This window comes from Eulemur rufifrons, chromosome 7, assembly GCF_041146395.1.
Source record: "Eulemur rufifrons isolate Redbay chromosome 7, OSU_ERuf_1, whole genome shotgun sequence".
NCBI classification, from domain to species: Eukaryota; Metazoa; Chordata; class Mammalia; order Primates; family Lemuridae; genus Eulemur; species Eulemur rufifrons.
The window spans coordinates 126,079,076-126,097,074 of NC_090989.1; the positions used below are offsets into that span (position 1 = coordinate 126,079,076).

Here is a 17,999-nt window from a genome sequence, read left to right on the forward strand (position 1 = left end):
CAGAAAGACATGTACGAGAGTGCTCACAGTAGCACCGTTCATAATAGCCCCATATTGGAAACTGCCCAAATGCCATATGGTAGAATAGATAAATAAATTGTGGTATATTCACACAATGAAATATTATACAGCAATGAAAATAAAGAAACTAGGATTACACATAACAACATAGATGAATGTCAAAATTAAAAAGGAATGAGGGTGGGGGGAAGCCAGACACAAAAGAGTACCTACTTTCTCATTCCCTTTGTTTAGAGTTCCAAAACAGGCAAAAGCAATCTCTAGTGTTAGATGCTGGAGTTCTGGTTACCCTGGGGGGAACAGTGACTGCCTGGGAGTGTGAGGGGCCTTCTGGGGTACAAGTCATGTTGTTTCTTGATCTGGGTGCTCGTTACACAGTTGTGCTCAGTTTGTGACAATTCACTGAGCCACTGAGCTGTCTGCTGATTAATTTGTGTGCGTTCCCATTTACATTATACTGAAAAGTTCAAAAATACATAAACAAATATGTGGCCCTATAGATGTGTAGAAACATCTTCAACTATAATGTTAAGTTGGAATAAAGGTAAAACACAAAATGGTTCACATACTGGGTGTAAATTCTTCCCAATAAAAACTGAAAGCAACATTTACAGTAGGCAGTTCATCTAATGTTAGCTTTTCCAATAAAGTCACCTGTGTGTACACTATAGATCTCTGAGAAGGAGAAAGGAATATTCTCTATGTCGGGATGGGGGCATGCTCTCCTTGTTGGGCCCTACCTAGGATTTAATGGACACGAGGTGGAGAAGTGGACAGGTTGGCAAGCCAGGGAAGGCAGTCATGCCGTGCCCTGCCACGTACTCAGGCAGATGTGTCTCACTCTGGAAGGCTGAGTGTTTGGGGCCCTCCAAGAAGGTTTCTCTTCCTCAGTAATCCTCCCATTTTTGTTACCCTATTATATAAATTCTAGCATTAGAAATTCATTCCTTTGAATGGATTACTCTTCCTAAGAATCTCCTCTGAAACCACAAATATCTCCAAGTAAGGAAAACGAACTAAGCTCCTGGTAGCCACTATCACTTTAGTATGATTTAATTTTATCTATCACTTTTTAATTTTAATTAATTTCTTCTATAAAGGACAGATTTCCTGACAGCAGAAGAAAGGAGAAGGTTACCAGAATGAGTAAGAAAGACTCAGAGAAAGTTGAGTGGGCGGGGGGAGTGATACCAAGAAGTATTAGAAAAACTTCTGATTCACAACTTTGAATTTAAGATTTCAATAAACTATCCCAAACTTGAGGTCTCTGCCCAAGTTCACCCCAAAGGGCACTGTGCTTGAGATCATAGGACATAAGGGCACTCTGGGCAAATCATCTATGTGATCAGACACAGAAAAGATAAACAGTACGTTAAACTAAATTTGGCCCGAGGATGCCTCCATACTTGAGTCCTGCAACACAACTCAGTATGTAAACTAACTGAAAGCCTAACTTAGGAGTAAACTTTTGTAACAAATAGCTGAGTCTCAGCCAATCACACAGCCAACCTTCAGTCAACTGTAGGCAGCCAACTGATCGGACCATGTGCAAATAAGGTAAAAGCGGAGCTGTAACCACTCCGGCTGTAGCCAATTGAGCTGTCTCTGTACCTCACTTCCATTTTCTGTACCCAAATGCTGCCTGACCATGTTGCAGGCTGCAGTTCTAAGAGCTTCCCAACTTGCAAGTCATTCTTTGCTCAGTTAAGCTCTGTTAAATTTAATTTGTTTAAAGTTTTTCTCAATACCAGACAGCAGCTAAACTGTAATATCAGTGAATCCTTGGGGGTCTCCAACTTTAGAGACTCATTTCTTTGGAGTGCGTGCAACCCTTGCTAAGCAACTGCTTTTAAAGCACAGTTCTCTCTGGGAAGGGAGACGCAGGAAGCAAGCAGTTGCTGGCCATCAAAACTTTAAGTGTTTAATTGCTTCTTGGTTGTATTGGGTAGCATTGGGATAAGATTTTAATGGGGTATTCTTGAATTGCTTTTACAATAAACCAATTTTATAATCTTTAAATCTAAAAAAAAAAATAAATAAACTTTAATGTGAACATGTTCCTCTCACTCTTGCGTAGGGGCCCTACGTTGCTCCCTGCTGGTGCACCTGCATTCCTTTTATTTCTCCCTGCATTCTTCCCCCAACCTCCACCCCTGTTAAGATAGGAAAGATTTCTACATCATTCCAGAAATAGCTATTACAGTCCCTACTATGCTGAAAACAAATCAGAAAAATCCAGCTTATAAAAAGGAGGAAGAGTAAGATGTAACAGTGCCTTACATTATTGTAGAGTTTTGTAAACTTGACTGTGAGGTTCCCAAACCATGCTCACATTAGAATCCTGCAAGATGCTGGAGGCAAGGGATGGGGGCCCTTTGAGGGCAGTGGGAGGGGAGGCAGAGGGAAGAGTCTAGGAACAGTATCGCGAGACTCGGGCCGACGACACCCAGAGGGGCTGCACAGGGAATGTCACAGTAGCAGCACATCTCCCTGAGGGATCAAGGTCTCCAGTGTGGTGGAAGATAAATGATACGTGGGATAGCTTTTAAAGGTGGCTCCAAAATGCACTGACACTTCTCCCATGAGAGGTAGGGTCTATGTCACCTCCCCTCAATCTGGGCTCCATGGCTGCTTGATCAACAGAATATGACAGAATGACACAGTGCCAGTTTCTGGACCCAGGCCTGAAGAAACTGGGAGTGTTCACTCCCTGACTCTTGGGATGGCTACTCTTGGAAGGCAGCCACCGTGCCATGAGGATGCCCGGGCAGCCCCACAGAGAGGCCCATGTGGAGAGGAGCTCGACAGCCAGGACCAACCTGCTGGCCACCTTGCCAGTGAGCCACCTTGGAAGTAGATCCCCTGCCTCAGTCAAGCTGATGACGCCACACGGAGCGAAGACAAGCTGTTTCTACCAAGCCCTGCCAAAACCGCAGATTCCTAAGCGAAATAAACTACTGTTGTTGTTCTAAGCCTCTGAGTTTTGGAGTGATTTGTTTACACAATGGGTAACATACACCAAGCATGCCTGAAACACCCACGGGCTGCCCCCACTGAAGTCGGCCTGCGTTTAGGGGCCTTGCTGCAACCATGTACCCTTTGAAGGACATTTGGGCTGTTTCCAGCCAGGTTGATTATGAACAAAGTGGCAATAAACATTGCATAGAGGTTTTTATGTGAACATAAGCTTTCATTCCCTAGCGTAAATACCCAAGAGTGGGGTTGATGGGTTATATGGGAAGTGCAGGGGCTTCTGTTTACACCCTCGGGGTGGCCAGATGCTGCCACCATGAGAGGTGTGTGGGCAGTGAGACTGCTGAAGGACCAGCAGACGAGCCCCTCCGCCACCTGCTCGCTCGCACAGGGCATCAGCTCACCGCGGAATCAGGAGCAGTGGTGTTATTCCTTGGCTATTTCTTCTTTTTTTGCTTTTGTGAAAGACACATGCTGAAAATCACCTGTGTCTGATGAGACGTCCCCAATACTTTATCTTGCTACGTCCTACTTCTATAGCTCTGCCCCTCCAAATTCATTCCTATGGTCACCTCACATTGACACTTACTGTAAATTAGGTTAATTATTTCTTGTGTAAGTTGATTGTCAGATCAGCTTTGATTGACAGTTGTACAGGTGTTTGTTTCTCTTTTTTATCTTTGTCTTCTCAGCAGACACCCTTGTAACTATGTATATAGCTGTTGCTAGTATAAAGGTACCAAGAAAAACCTTCCAAGAGGTCTTCGAAGGTAGAGGAAAGAGAGGAAGTCTTTCCACATTCCTATGGTGAATCAGTGGGAAAAGAGCCAAAATATACACACGCAGTTCTCTAGCAGAAATTGGTAAGAGCAGTTAGGAACTAGATGCTTTCTAGGGAGGAATGTAAGGTAATCAGAGGAAGGTTCTGAGACCCAAACTGCAAGAAGAGGACAGTAGACATTGCAAATGACCACGAAGCAAAGATCATCTCTCAAATGGTGACGTTTTGGAAAATCAATTCTTTCTAAATCAAATCTAGAGTAGGATGTATCTTTGGTACAGGGTGGACCAGCTTCACGCAGGAGTTGTCAGCTCCAGGAGGAGGGAACTTATGTTCCAAATTCATTCATCCATCCATTCATTCAACACACAATTTTTTATTTACATTTCATTCTGCTTTATTAATAGTATTATAACCATTAATTTATTCCAATTTGTATTATATATTTTAGTTTATCCTTTTTTTTATTTCAGCATATTATGGGGGTACAAAAGTTTAGGTTATGTATATTGCCCTGGCCCCTGCCTCTTCCCCCACCAGGCAGTGCTTCAAGCGTGTCCATCCTTAGACAGTGTGCATCACACTCATTATGTATGTATACACCCATCCCCTCCTCCCCCACATCTGCCTGACACCCCATTAATGTTATTCCTATATGTGCTCCTAGGTGATGATCAGTGAAACTAATTTGATGGTGAGTACAAGCACATTTCTTAAGGTCTGCTTTGAGTCAGGCACTCGGTTAGGAAACACAAAAACTGGGAGGGCCTGGTCCCGCCATCAAGGAGATCACAGATGAAAGGAGAAGAAAGGCAATGAACAGAGAGATACACGGTGCAGTGGGACTGGCTATTCTGGAAGTCTGGACAAAGTACAGGGCATTCAGATGTCATACGAAACACAAAGCACACCACCATGGTCTTGGCTCCAGAAGAAGCTGATCAGCAACGGGGTCTGGTGAATGTCCTGTGTCATTTTAAATGTTGAAATGTTAAAATTATTATTTTAAAAGTATTGCCAATTTGTTTCTGAAATGCTTCCCCAAATGCCCATGAAACACTGGAAAATCACGTCAAAAGGATCGCCTTCTTAAAAGATTCTTTTTCAGCCAGAATTTATAAAAGCCTCAGTTTAAAAATTCATTTTTACTATCAACTGGCATGCACACATTTAAATAATGGGGGCAATAAATGTAGTTATATTTTCAAATACAAATTAGTTTCATTAAGAGTGAGCCCTCATTTACCACACTTGCTGCTAATCGGAGGCAGCCTGTAAAGCTAATTTTAACAAATGCCAACAGCTCGTGACAAGCACCCAGAGACAGGGCAATCATATGCGACGATGCCGGATCAGCTGGCAAGCTCGTTTTTTATTTCTACACTCAAATTCCATATTTGAAGACTCAAGCGTGTTTATTACTTCAGTCGTCCAAAGGAAAAACTGATCATCCAAATTAAGAAGTCTTTACATGATAACGACATCTCTGGCAATCCAGAATTATAAATGAAAACTTCGAAATTCAGAAAACTATTCAGATGGTGTCAAATTTTGATATTCTGCAAACATAGTCTAAGAAACCCAAGGGTAACTAAAACATACCTGTGGAAAGTGTCCCTGATCCAATGCCAGGAGTAATGAGCCATCTATACGAAACAATATTATTGTACAGTACCACTTTTAAAAAGTGCCTATGTGTCTATTTGCATATAAAATCCACATTTTTAAAAACCTGGCAGGGCAGGGAACACATATTAACAGAACTTTCCTCTGGGTCATGAGATTATGGTGACATGTCCACGATTTCTGTGTTCAGCGTGCATTATTTTCATAGTTGAAAACAATAGGGGTGTCATAGCCAGTCTCTAAGATGGGCCCCCACGATCCTACTGGAATCCACACCCTTGTGTGTTCCCCTCCCATGCTGAAAAGGACTGGCCCCTGTGGCCAATAGAATATTGTGGAAATGACGGCGTGTGATTTCTAAGGCTGGGGCACAGGAGACATTATGGGTTCCACCTTGCTCTCACAGATCTCGGGGGGCTGCCCCCTGCCCTGCTGTGAGGACACTATCCCCCGGGGGGAGAAGTCCCCAGTGCAGGGAAGCAAGGCCTCCTTCCAACAGCCAGCACCAACCTGACGCCACGTGGAAGCGGACCCTTCAGGCCTGCTGACGTCTTGCCTGCAACCTCGTGAGAGACCCTGAGTCAGAACCACCCGGCTAAGCCACTGCTGGATTCCTGGCTCACAGAAACCATGTGCCATGATACATGTTTGTTGTTTTAAGCCTCTAGGTATCTATGGGAGTAATTTGTTACACAACAAAACATATCTACTACAAGTGGGGTTTACATTATAAAAAGAAAACACTTGCTTCCCACCGCAGCCCCCACCCACCAACGTCTCAGTGGGGCCTGCTCCAGAGGACAGGTCTGCTCTGCTGCTCTCCGCGTCGCAGCCACCCTCCCCTCAACGCAGCTCCCTCTCAGAACGTGCTACTCAACGTGCGGCCCTCAGGCCGGCCGTGTCGCAGCATCTGGGAGCTTGTTAGAAATGCAGAATCCCAGGCCTCCCGAATCACAAGTGACATTCGAACAGCAAGTAATTCATCGAAGTCTGACTCAGAGTAAAGTCTGAGAGCCTCTGGGGTATGGCAGTGGTTCTCAATCCTAGCTGCACAGTGGAACTATCTGGAGAGCTGTGCAAAGTCCTGGTGCCCAGGCATCTGGGGGTGGGGCCCGAGCACCATTATTTTTTAAAAGCCCCCAGCTGACTCCCACACGCAACCAGGGCTGAGAATCAGTGCTCTCGGTAGAGCAAACCCAGTCTTTTTCCACTCCCAGCCTCTCCAATCGCCTGACAGCCAGGGCTCAGCGGGGCCTGGGAGCTTCCCTAAGCCTCACGTCCAGGACTGAGAACCACAGTCCAGAACTGTGCCCTTGGTTCCACACCCCCAATCTCTTGACTCTCTTTCTACTTCAGACGCCCCCTTCCCAGGCCCCTCTGCTGTCCTCCCAAACACAGGCACACCCCTAAACTCCCACCCTCAGCCCTCCTCCTGCCTCACTTTCCTAAAATTATTTTAATTATAAACCACTTCAAACATATGGAAAAGGATAGAAAATGAGACATCTATGTACCCACGACTTAGATTTAACAAATGCTTACATTTTGCCTTATTTGCTTCACATCTTTTATTTCTGCATTAATAAGATTTCTTGGACACAGCCTCCACACCCATCCTTTTCTCACGATCCATCTATCCCTGCATTTACCATTTTACGATCTACATATAACACTCAGAGCAACATCTGGCAGAGATCCTGAGACCCTCTCAGTTCATGGTGTGCTTAGTTTCTTGGTATGGTTTTGAAGGTACCCCCTAAGCTAAAAGAATATTTAAGAGTTCCATTTACTAAGTAGTTAGGTCCAAACAACTTAATACTTACAACCTAACAATTTACTAGCCTTTTGAAAAAATAGAACACATAAACTGAAAAAAAATTTTTTTCTTTCATTCTCAACTAACCACACTTACTTACTAATGGGGTTGTGTGCACCTGCTGGGCACTACACCGCTTCTCAAACCCGGGAACCACACTCGACACCACCCCCCCTCACTTCCTGTTCCACAACAATTTTCTTAGCAACCACCCAAGATCCAGCTTCATAGAGCTATGACGTCATCAGAAGGAACGAGGCGCTGTCCGATGTTGGTGCTGTGAAGTAGCTCAAGCTAGTTGTTATCGTGGTGTCCAACATATGTCAAGCATTGCTGCATCTCCCTCAAAAATGTAAAATATCCCTTGGCCCCCCTGTGATGTGCCGCAACACCCTGGGGTATCTAAGCACAGAATCTGGAAACCACCAATATGCGTGTGCTCAAAAAGTCATGTGCATGATATTGTCCCCCATTAGCATTCACAAGCCTTCTCTAGCCCCAACTTAACCCACCGGGGCAAAAGCGCCCCAGTCTCTCCCCCCAGCCTGTCTTCTCTCCAGCTCCAAGCAGACATCTCCAAGGACCTGTGTCGACATCCTCACCTGGAACTTTCGCAGCACTTCCAGAAGAATATGCCCCCGAGAAAGTGCGACACCCTGCCCAACAAGCCTGCTCTTCCTCCCGCATGTCTTGTCTCTGTGGGGAGTGCCGTGCCCTCCTGACATCCAGGCGCAAAACCCCGGGTGTCAGCCGGCTCCTGCCCCCACGTTCACCTGACACGGGCCTGCCCAGCACGGCGGGTGCTTCCCATCCCTCCGCGTCATTCTCCAAGACACCCGGCTTTGCAGGACAATCCGATGCCTTCCTTGACTCTGGCTCCCCCTCTTCTATGTAATGCCTATCACCAGCTTTTGCCACGTTAACAATTCTGCACCACACAGGCTGCTCAAAAAGCATAACCACACCACTGTCCAGCTTGGACAATCTCAGTCTCACCCCACCCCCAATCTCCACCTGTCCCGCCCCACCCTCCCTTCTTTCCAGTCCTGCTCCCGCCGTTTCCCTTCACTGCCAACTCCAGAGTCATGTCAAGGCTAAGCCCCTTGATCTTTTGTAGCTGCTCAGAACTCTCCAGACACCACCCCTTCACTGGACCTCCACCTGGCATTCCTTTCCTTTCCATCTCGACCCTCTGTATTAGTCAAGGTTCTCCAGAGAAACAGAACCAATCGGATGTGGACACATATGTGTGCATACCTAGACAGATGGAAATGGACAGATACACAGACGGACAGGGAGAGACAAAGAGAGATATTTATTACTTAGAATTGGCTCATGCGATTGTCGGGGCTGACAAGTCCAAACTCTTCAGGGCAGGACAGAAGGCTGGAAACCCAGGGAAGAGTTGATGTTACAGTCTTATGGTCTTTTTTTTTTTGAGACAGAGTCTCACCACTCTGTCACCCTGGCTAGAGTATCATGGTGTCATCGTACCTCACAGCAACCTCAAACTCCTAGGCTCAAGCAATCCTCCTGCCTCAGCCTCTCGAGTAGCTGGGGACTACAGGCACACCCCACCATACCCAGCTAATTTTTCTATTTTTAGTAGAGAAGGGGGTCTCGCTCTTGCTCAGGCTGGTCTCAAACTCCTGAGCTTAAGCGATCCTCCCACCTCAGCCTCCCAGAGTGCTAGGATTACAGGCGTGAGCCATCGCGCCCGGCCGATGTTGCAGCCTTGAGTGCAAAAGTAGTCTGGAGTCAGAATCCCTCTTCCCTGGAGTATCTCAGTATTTCTTCTTAAGGCCTCCAACTGAACGGATGAGGCCTACTCACAGTATGGAGAATAGTCTGCTTTACTCAAATTCTGCTCATTTAATTATTAATCACATCTAAAAAATCCCCCACAGCAACACCTAGACTGGGGTTTGACCAGAAATTAAGCACCATGGCCTAACCAAGTGGATGCAGAAAATGAACCATCAGACCCTCTTCTAGGGCTGGGTTCTAACCAGACTGCCACTCCAAGCTGTTTATTCATTAACAAATACGTACCGAGCACTTTCTATACAAAAGGCCTGTTCTAAATGCTGGCAATGCCAAAGTAAAACAAAAGAGATACACACAAAAAAGAACAACCCTGCCCTCAGGGACCTTACCTTCAGAATCAGAAAAGCAGACAATAGAAAAATAAAAATATTATATGAAATTTAATGTTTGAAGTAAAATAACACAGGGAGGAGAGAGAGAAATCACAGAAGAAGGAGGGACAGTTTTTAAAGACAGGATGATCAGGGAAGGCCTCACCCAAAAGGTGACATATAAGCAAACTCATGACAAAGGTACCAGAGGAAGCCATGGGATATGGGGGAGGGGGGCCAGGCAAGGCAAACAACCCGGGGCATTGCGTCCCCAGGAGTTAAGGACATTGGCTTTAACCTGACTGAGCTGGGAGCCCCTGGCAGCGGCCCCCAGTCTTTCTGGGACCAGAGACAGTTTGCATGGAGGACAATTTTTCCATGGACCGGTGGTGGAGGGATGGTTTTGGGATGATTCAACCACATTACATTTACTGTGCATTTTATTTCTATTATTATTACATTGTAATATATAATGAAATAATTCTACAACTTCCATAGGCTGGAGACCCCTGCCCTGGAGAGTTTTAAGCAGAGTGGAGACATGAGTCACTCTGGCCGTGACCAACCATGGGAGCAGGGAGACCAGATGGCAGTGGATAGAGGTGTGGGCAGATCAAATTCTGGATATTTTTTGAAGGTAGAAAACGGGATATATGGATGGTTTGGAAATAGGGGATGAGAAAAAGAGGGTGTCCAAGCCACCTGTAGAGCGTTCACCTGAGCCACTGGGAGGCTGGGGGCGGCCATCTGAGGTGGGGAGCGAGAGGAAGCCAGGAGTTTGTTGTAGCCATGTCAGCTCCGTCCAAGCGGATGTGTACGGTGGGCAGTGGGATATACCAGCCTGAGTTCAAGGGAGAGCCCTGAGATTCTGGTAAATCCTCACCTCCCACATGACAGAAGTTTCTCAAAGGCAGCAAGTGCATCTTCTTCATCCCCAACAGCAGCTACCCCGATGCCCTGACCCTAACAGATGCACAATAAATACCCACTCAGTCCACACCCTTCGGGAATAGGGAAGGCACTTATCTGATAAAGGATGGAAAACGGCCTTTGGAATATTCCCCTGTGGCTCTCAAGTTCACTTTCTTAATAGTACAGAACAGGGGTTGGGTTCACAGGCTCTGGGACGAGACTGACTAGATTCAAATTCTGGTGCCCTTACTCCTAGCTATGTGACCTCAAGGAAGCCACTTAACCTCAATGTTCTCCTCTGTAAAATGGGGACAGCTGCAACATCTACCCGTAGGTGAGGGTTAAATAAGGTAAGGTGAGTTAATATTTAACAGGGCTTAGAAGAGCTCAGGCACATAGAAAGAACAGCATAAATGTTAACTATTTTAGTGCTGTATTAGTATTACTTGTTATTCACTATAAAGATTCCTTCTGACCTGCTCTGGCCTGGAGTCATCATTACACCACACTGAAAAGGGTACTCTAAGGGTGTCACAAGATATTGGATTATTCCCAAAGACCTCTCTAAATTAAAGACGTGTTTAAATGAACAGTGTGATTTCTTATATATATGTTTCCAAAGTTTGGTAGTACATGATATGAACATGTTCTATTAACCGAAGTCTGTGATTAACCAAATCTTTTCTTTTTTTTTTTTTTTTTTCCCAGACAGAGTCTCACTGTGTAGCCCAGGCTAGAGTGCAGTGACATCATCATAACTCACTACAACCTCAAACTCCTGGGCTCAAGCAATCCTCCTGCCTCAGCCTCCCAACTAGCTGGGACTACAGGACTACAGGTGTGCGCCACGATGCCAGGCTAATTTTTCTATTGTTTGTATAGATGAGGTCTTGCTCTTGCTCAATCTGGTCTCAAACTCCTGAGCTCAAGTGATCCTCCCACCTCAGCCTCCCAGAGTGCTAGGATTACAGGTGTGAGCCACAGCACCCGGCCAACCAAATCTTTTCTAATCCAACTTTATGAATAAGATCTATTACAATAGTTTCCCCAAATCTGAGGAAGTTGAGAGCTATTCCATACAACTTGAAAGATTCCTCAGGATGAAGGGTGAAATGCAAAGTAGGGAGTTTCAAAACACATAAACATACACACGCACACACACACACACACACAAGCATGGAAACTGCTAATCCTCTGTAAAGAATAAATTCTGACCCTCAAGGAGGTCTGCCTATGGAACAACAAAATGACATTTCAGGTGTAAAAGCCAAAGAAAGCTGTCAGTGGGTGCATCTGGCTTCCTGGCTGAAAGAGTGTGGAAACCTCCAATACGGGATCATAGAGTAGCATGTGAGTGGGTCAGCCTCAAATAAACTGAACAAACATAGCTTCAGTTGATTTTCCACCTCTGGCCGGCCTCACTGCCCACTGACCCTCAAGGATTGGCTCCCCCCTTCCTTTGAATCTGATTCTGCAGTAGTGCACACCATAGAAGAGGGAGACCCGAGGTACCATCCCCCCACTGTCCTGTGTAACCGGGACACTGAAGTTGCCAGCCCTCGCCATCACTGCCTGCCCCCCAGAGGCAGGTCAGACCCAGGAAAATCCCAAAGAGAGCCTTCAAGTACCCTAAATGGTGTCTCCTCCATCTCAGTCTTGGCAGGTAGCCATCACTGCAGAATGTGACCTGATTTTCCAGCTCTTTGGTTCTGACCCACTGAGAGCGATTTTTCTTCCTGAATTCAGCCCAGGTAGGGAGTAAGTCACACAAATGCATATTTAAAAGCTGAACCAAATTCTTATTTGGAGAGCAAGGAATTAGCAGGGTTCAAGCAGCGGCTATCGCTTGCCGGCTACACAGATCCTTTATGAGAAAGCATCTTGATAAAATATGCAATGATAATAACAAAAGCCCCTTTGGGGGCCAAGGAGAAAAGGGAGGCTCAAATTCATGTCAAAAACTGATGTGGATGGAAGGATCACACACACACACACACACACACACACACACAAATCTTTAAAAGGTAAACATAAAAGAAACGGCTGGCTAAATTTATCTCTTTGTCAGTGCAAAATAGCCTAAGCCTTAGCCAAGTCTGTTACCAATTCTTAAACTGAAGGGAAAAAAAGAAATGCTTATTTAGAGTAGCACTATCAAACAGAACGTTCAGCAGTGAAGGAAATACTCGATCTGTGCGATCCAATTCAGTAGCCACTAACCACATGTGGCCTGGACCACTTGAAATGTGGCCATAAGACTGAGGAACTGAATTTTTAATTTTATTTCATTTACAGTTAAATGTAAATAGCCACATGTAGCTAGCAGCTACTGTATTGGACAGCTCAGCTACAGACACTCAAACCAAACAGCTGGCAACAGCTTTGTTCCTTCAATAAAATTACAATCCTAATCAACCAACAATTTCTTAAATTATCACTAAAATGAGTACAGGTCCCTGGCTGTACCAAATTCAGCAAGCTTAAAACAAAAAGAAAAAGAAACTCCAAAAACTAAAGAAAATTATTCCAGTGTGGCATTTCCTGTAACTTTGTTCTGACTATCCAGTTCACATTTCTGTTATACTATGGCTTCGTGTATTTGGAAATCTGTGCTTACAGGTGGATTCTTGCATTTGCTGAACCAGAATGTCACAGTCTCTCCCCTTAAGGTCCTTGGAAACATGAAAATGTGAACTCAGAGTAAGTTAACCTCACTAAGCTTCAGTTTCCTCAAGGCTAAAGTGAAGATAATATTAGTATTCCCAAATAATGTGTATAAAGTGCCCAACAGAGCCTTGAAAAGAGTAAGCATTCAGCAAGTGATAGCTATAGTTGCTAGTATTTTTGTTAATAACAACATTAAAATCTGCTATAAAAAGGAATGGTGCTGATACAATGAAAGTTTACAGTCAACAAAGTTTTCCTAGGCCCAAATACTTTAAATGTGTTTCCCAGGCTATGGCAAAATGGCCTCTAGTAAAATACATCTTGGGGCCCTGACATCTTGTCACCCACTGTCAAGCTCCAGAGAGGCAATAACCAAGATGGGTAGCACAAGTCACAAAAGTCATTCAGCCAATGTTTACTGTGCCCCTACCCAGTGGCTGGCACGGTACTAGGCTCTGGAGGATGAGGGAACAGAACCCAAACTGTGCAATCAATGTCTCAATACTCTGCACCACCTGCCATCTGACTCCTGCAAAGCATGGCAAGCACTGGGACACCTTCATGGGATGCAAAAATGTCATCCTGGGGTCCCGCTTAGGCAGAAAGGTGCACTTCCTGTTTCCTGGACCAGCCAAGACCAGGTTCTGCTGCTGGCCCCACAGACAGGGACTAGGGTGTAAGGCAACTGAGGGGCACACACCCATTTTCTCAGCCAGGACAGTAAGAGAGGTCATGGCAGGCCTTGTTTCTCACTACCAGGCCAAATCACTTTTACAGGAGAGCCTTCTTTGAGCCTTCAAAAAGCCAAACTGACTTGCCTCACAAAGCAAACACAGCCGTTTCCACAGCCAGCCGCCCGAGCCAGTGAAATCCAAGGGGAATCTCCAGCAAGTTCACATCAACCAGACCAACAGGCCAGAAATCTCCCAGGAGTTTCTAAGCAGAAGTTTAGTGGAATTCTGTGGGGTTTGGGGGTTATTTTTCTTTTTATAGAAAGTGCTCAATCTTCTTTTGTAACTGAGGGTACATTCCCCTATGGAATTCCCTTTTCTGGATATACCTAAAAATAAAATATTCCTCTGATCGCCTACAATAATTTAAGTTTCAACCCTTTTGCTGGCAGGGGCAGGGATTTCCTGCATCCCCTCCACCTATGCAAACAACATGCTCCAGACTGTTTCAGGTGGTCCCAATGTCTGGGTCTCTCTGGCCCCTGAAGAACACTAGTCAAATCATACTCTGGACTTTGAGATAGGAAAGATACAGTGTTATATCTGGAATCTCACACTTGTATTCTTTGCTGGTAGGAGTGTAAAAAGGCATACCATGTTGGGAAAAGGTCTGGCAGTTTTCTTACCAGGTTCACATAAACCACCTCTATGACCCAGCAACTCACAGCCAGGTATTTACCCACGAGAAATGAGACCCTATGTCTCTAGGAAGACTTATACACAAATGTTCACAGCAGCTTTGTTTATAACCAAAAAAATGTGTGTGTGGGGGGGGGCATAACCCATGTGCCCATGAACAAAAGACTATCTAAACAAACTGTGGAATAGACAAACGCAGGACTATAGCTCAGCAATAAAAAAGACTACATTACTGATACAACATGGATGAATCTCAAAAATATGCTGAGTGAAAAAAGCTTTACACAATGCTGTTGAATTCCACTTATATGAAGTTCATGGACAGGCTAAACTAACCTATGATGAGAAATAGGGCAGTTGTTGCCACTGGGAGGTGGGGGCACGGATTCACCGAGAATGAGGATGAAGGAATTTTCTGGGGTGATAGTAATGTTCTCTGTCTTGATAGGGACTGGGGTTACACAGGTGCATGCATCTGTCAAAACATTATGCAAATCTCTAGATTTGTGCATTTCACTATGTATGTAAATTTCACCTCAAGAAAACCATGAACATATATTGAACTCTTAAATAATAAAATGTATGCTGAAATGTTTTGGAGCAACCTGTACCAAATGTCTGTAATTGACTTTAAAATGCACAGAACAATCATCTGAACTGATGGATGGATGGATAGAGGGATGGATGGATGGACAGATGTGTAACAAAGCCACTAAAACAAAATGTTAATTACAGACTCTAGGCGTGTATATTTAGGTGGTCACTATTCTTGCAACTTTTCTGGATCTTAAAAAAAATGGGATGGAGGGGGTAGAGTCACAGTGTCCTCTCTCTCCTTAAGTTAGAAATTTGGCAAGGCACCCATGCCCACCAAGCCATGGGATCACATAATTTCAATTCTGCTGAAAAGTGAAGACTGGAAGAACACAAGCAGCTTTACAGGAACTCACATCACTCATGCCAAAGATTTTCTGCCTGTTTCCCTACAGACAAAGCAATTATTTGAATGGAAGCCAAAAATTCCTGCTCAAGAGGGAGAAAAAGAACTCACAGACTTGTATTCCCAATTTATTCTTTCAATTCCTGCACCAAATCTATTAGCTAACTGCACAGCACTCCACTTCCATTTGCCCCATGTCTGTGCAGCTAAAAAGCAAACAAAGAAAAACCAATCCAGTGACTTATACAAATGCAGCCAGAGAATGACGTCCCAGCTCTTGGGCTTGGATTACTCAGGCGGGCCAGAAACCCCACTGAAGGCAAAAGAGGATGCAGACCTCAGTCAACAGTGATTTCACTGAGAATAGCACACACGCACCAAAGAGCCCTAAACAGCTTGCTGCTTAACCCTTCTGGTGGGGTTTGGTGACATCTAGGATCACCTGAACTTCTTGAGAATTCAGCTGTTCAGGGGTACAAGTTAGGAATCCCGGCAGCCGGTGGCACGTGGGAGCATAGTGGCCCTACCCACAGGCCCAGAGGTCGCTCACATTACACCCGGCTTCCTTCCTGGCAAGGCCTTACTTATCCTGAGATGACATACGATGGCAGGGGTTGGAAGACGCCTAGTGTGATTGCGAGTCCAGCATCTGAAAACAGCTGTCCCGACTGCAAGAGGGGGCAGTTTCTGGAAACTGGGGCGGGCCACTCACAGATAGAAATCTGTGCCAGACTTTTTTTTAAAAATACTTTTTGTTTGTTTTTAAGCACCCAAAGAAACTCGCTGACACCACCCAGCGTCCCTGGGGACTACCCACAACCACACAGGGCGGCTGAGGGCGAGCAACAGACAGGCAGCAGGGAGAGCGCCTGGGTCTAGAACCTTGGCCTCCACGCGGTTCTCGCTGCCAAAGACAGCGATGCCCGAGGTGAAGGGCACCAGCCCTGGCCCAGTACCAGGGTGCGCATGCCACAACCGGGCTTCCTGAAATACACGCCACCGCCTCCCCGCCCAGACCCATACCCATCCTGGCGTCCCTTGAGCCTAGGAAAGTGCGTTAGGACAAGGGAAGAAAATCCCTTTCAGAAGAGGAGATCCCCGTTTTCAGTGCTGGGGACTCTCCGCGCCCCCGTGCCTCCAGCGGCTGCGGCGCTTCCCCTGAGCGCGGACGCCTCTGCCCCCAGAGCAAACCCACCTCCACGGGCACACGCCGAGGGGCAGTCGGGCGCCACCTCTACCCCAACCCAGCCCAGCCGCGCGCACCCGTGAAGCCTGTACTCCGTGGCCAGCTCCTGCCGGATCTTTGCCGAGGACCCCCTGCAGCAGTGTGTCCTGGACCCACCTGTAGCCTCAAAGATCTCCCTCCGCGTCCTTCCTAGGCGCCCCTGAGCCTGCAGAGCCCATGATCACCAACAGGCTGCTCTGGAGTGCCTCTCCCAACAACGCGCCAGGGATGACTTTCCTCCCCACCCCAAAAAAAGTTGGCCCGAGACCCCGGTTTCCTATCGATTGGCCCCTGTCCCCTCCTACCCGGGCCAGGGTGGGCTCTTCTGGAAGCTCCGGACCCTCGGCGCAGAGCAACCTGCGGGGAGGCACCATGCGGGGCTCAGCCTGCCCGCCGGGGACCCGGTCTGCAGGGCCAAATGAAGAGGCCTGTGCCCGCCGACACCACAAACTCTGTCGCGCCCCTACCTACCGTTTGGGACCGGCGGAGGAGAAGGCGCGGGCGCGGGCTCCCTGAGACAGCGTGTTCTGTCCCGGGAGGAAAGTTTGTGCCATACAGAGGAGGCGGCGCGGGGAGAACGTGGGCGCCAGTGGGTGGAGGCGGGGTGGGGGGGCGGCGCAGCGTGTTCGGATGTCTGTCCCTCCGGCGATCGGTGCGTCAGTCCCTCAGCGGAGCCCGCGGCCGCCGCGCTCTCGCTCGCTGAGCCCTGCGCCCGGCGCGCTCCGGCTCCAGCCCCGACGCGCCCCCGCCGCCGCCGCGCGTCCGCCGGCTACACTTCCTCTTCCTCTGAACTCATGTGCAAAATATGCTGCGCTGCATCTTCAGGGGAAGCCGTGCGGCCCCTGACAGCCGCCATGGGAGCGGTGGGCCCGCCCAGCGCCCCCTCCGCGCCCTGCGCCCCTCTGAGTTCCGCGCGATCACCTCCACGCGGCCACGCAGTGCGCGACCCTCGCAGCCTCACGCCCCAGGGGTCTGAGGCTCACCTAACCTCCCTCTCGACCCCTCCAAATTAAGGTTGTGTGCTGTCAGGAGAGCGCGTGGGAGACTGGGATCCCCTAGAATTTGAGCCGGGATGCTGGAAGAGCGGTAGCCACCAAGGTGCTGCTGGCTGGGGGCGGGGTAGGGGGGAGACTTAAGAGAGACCATTCCTCGGACCCCATTCCACAGGTGGGAGCGTCCCCAGACATCTCGGGTGCTGCCGAAGTAATTTCTTGTGAGTTAGGGCTTCAGGAGAAGGATAATGCTGCTGTCCTCCTTGCCACACCCTATTCCACTTACTTCAGATGTCCCTAGATTTGAGAAGATCTGGGAAATCATCTTGCCTGGCAACTTGAGGCGCCCAAGGAGAAAATTACATAAATAAAGCCCCGGGACAGGGCTGCATTATTATAGTGAAGATGTGAGACAATGAACCCATTATAAAAGATGTTCTTCCTGAAACTATTAAAACAAAGCAAAATTACAGTTGTAGGGGTTAAGATCGGGAGCCCTAAAGCCACATGATCAGAGTTGGCTTCTGTACTTACCGGC

The 17,999-nt window shown here is 47.1% G+C and overlaps 1 protein-coding gene across 2 annotated transcripts in view; it reads right to left on the reverse strand.

Annotated features, from left to right (window-relative positions):
• The window catches only part of RFTN1 (raftlin, lipid raft linker 1), a 193,741-nt gene extending 176,539 nt beyond the window's left edge, over window positions 1-17,202 (reverse strand). Inside the window, exon 1 of one of the 2 annotated variants that reach the window (XM_069473278.1) lies at window positions 16,941-17,202. The gene's annotated coding sequence lies outside the window, so the exon portion shown is untranslated. The remainder of the gene's footprint in view (window positions 1-16,940) is intronic. The other variant, XM_069473279.1, reaches the window with a different exon arrangement.
• Window positions 17,203-17,999: the final 797 nt, after the last annotated feature.